The following is a 2,609-nucleotide window of genomic DNA, read 5'->3' on the forward strand; positions in this document are numbered from 1 at the left end:
TAGTTGCGGGTTGACTCGTCCATAATCTTCATTGCACATTAGCTAACTGATCTAACTGGCACCAGTCATTGTTTTCTTGTATCAGACACTGGAGAATTTACTGCCATATTTAAAAGTGTTGGAACCTGGGAGAGGATATTTTATGCATATTTCAGCAGACTATTCTATTGATTTTCGAGAGGAATTTACGTAGATCTTTACATACACATATAATAATAGAATTAGTTTCATTTGAACAGGCTGTTTTTATGGTGTTTCTATAACTTTAATTTCTATGTGAAAACTCTTAAAGATGTTGCTTTCGATTGCAGGTAATAAGTTTGTATATTTTTTGTACCTTTAATCTCTGAGAATTCATAATCTCCCCTCTTACAAGTTTAGTGTTATGAATATTTGTTTGTCGTTAAGCGCAAAGCTACACCATGGGCTATTTGTGCACTACCCACCAGGGGTATCGAAACCCAGTTTCTAGCGTTGTAAGCCCTCAGACACACCACTGTGCCACTGTAGGACGTTTAGGGTTAATTATCATTTTAATTTATGCAAGTGCAGTTGGAATTTTGTGTGTAATTTAGTTGAATAGTTGTTTACGTTTATCATTGAGCAAATTTTGAATAAGTTGCTTCATAAGATAGTGGAGCAAAAGTTTATATTCATACTACAAATTATTGTTGTTATGGTGAAATCTGAATGGTAACTTGGATTTTGCAGCGGCTAAAGTAAAGGTTCAGTTTATTGTATTATATTTTAACTTGAGAACACTCTGTTTTAGTGATTTTCTTCTATGTGCTAGCCTAAATTATAGTGAGGAGAACATGCATTCGCTTGAGCATATTGTTCAGTATGGCCTTCATTGCGCTTGCTTATCCCACACACAAACATATGATTGCTTGCTTACCATAAACTTTATTGTAGTATTGCCTTGTATTGTACGAGGTTGTTTACATTGTAATCTGCAGCAATTTTCCTGAAATATTTGTTTCTTGTATAGATCTATGTCCTGTCTCATTCTTTGTGCTCCGAACATTATACTCATTTTGAAAATCACCCGCATATGAGATCCGTGAACCTTCTGCATTTACGGGCCCAGACTTCTCTACTTTACTGGAAATACTCGAGATACTATACAGACAAATCGACTAAGACTCGCTAACTCAATAATCAAATCAACTACTGTAACAGACTTACAAATCATTCGCCATCTGACATATCATAATCCCAGGGCCAGCCTTAGGAGGGTGCGGGGCCTGAGGCAAGTACTCAGGATTAGGTTCTCGAGTTTGGATACTAAAAGTATACAATCGACTCAGCCACTGAGGCGCGGGACCTGAGGCAGTTGCCTCAGTGGCCTTCTCCTAAAGCCAGCCCTGCATAATCCATACTTTTATACCATGCTCAATCATTTTAGGACACTTTCGAAAATTACAGAAATTAAGCCACACACTCATCTCCTGACATGAAAACTCCCTTTTGCAAAAAACAACAAAAATAATATAAATATTTGAATTAAAAAGTGATCTATTCTACTAGCAGTTTAGATGATACCTTAGGGAAATATAACATTCTTCATTATTTTCTATTGTAACGTTCAACACACCTGCACACCGAGAGGGATGGCATTATAGAATCTTGTATATAATGTTATCTTCTATTATTCTTAAACAAGTTTTATTCAGGTACAGATCTAGAGTTTATAGACAGGTAATCTCCAATAAACGTGCTCTCTTCTGTCTGTTACACGTTTACATTGATTGCTTTAAGTATTGAATAAAGATTGTTGTTCGTTTAATTTTTGGGGGGACTTCAGCCCCTGTCTTGTTTCAGCTCATTCAAAGTCAGGGCCCAGTTTAACTCCATAATAAATTTCCTTGCCGTTTCTCCTCTTATTTGTAGTTATTACTCTAAAGATAAATTAGTGTACCTCAGCACAACTTAAGTTGACATAAGTTGCAGGTTTCCTTCTTTGAACATCTTTATTAGGAATTGTCATTGTCGTAAGTTATCTATGATTACATTAGGATAATGCACTAGCACTTTGGTCTGAGTTGAAAATGTGGTATGTCATCACTTTTGTTCATGTTTTTGCCCCGTGTGTAAGAGTTTTGATTTTGCTATCCACTCCAGCATCGCAACAGTTTGTAGAAATCGACCAGTAAGATATTTACGTATTATAGTTTACTCCGTACGAGTCTCCAAATTTTTAGTTAACATATTATAATTTCGAATAGCCTGAAACTAAGTTAAATGATAATTTAGGTTTAGAAATTAAATAAATGTCGATATATATCCAATTTATCATAATTGCCAACAAGATTAATACATGCATTTTGTTCTATACAAATATATTTTAATATACAAATAACATAATTTCCAATTACAATTATTACAATTAATAATGATCTATGTACAAAATTGTAATTAAATTTTTGGGGGTGAAGTGTTTCTCAAAGGGATAGCTTCATGGAATCGAGTGTATGCGCACATGATAGTCAACAAATACTGGTTTCCTGATTGAGTTTTTGCTAAAGGTCCAGCCCAATCAACAATCACACAATCGAAGGGTTCTTCGAAAGTTGGAATAGGTTTCAAAGGAGCAACAGGAATTTTCT

This window comes from Limulus polyphemus, unplaced genomic scaffold (genome assembly GCF_000517525.1).
Source record: "Limulus polyphemus unplaced genomic scaffold, Limulus_polyphemus-2.1.2 Scaffold494, whole genome shotgun sequence".
NCBI lineage: Eukaryota > Metazoa > Arthropoda > Merostomata > Xiphosura > Limulidae > Limulus > Limulus polyphemus.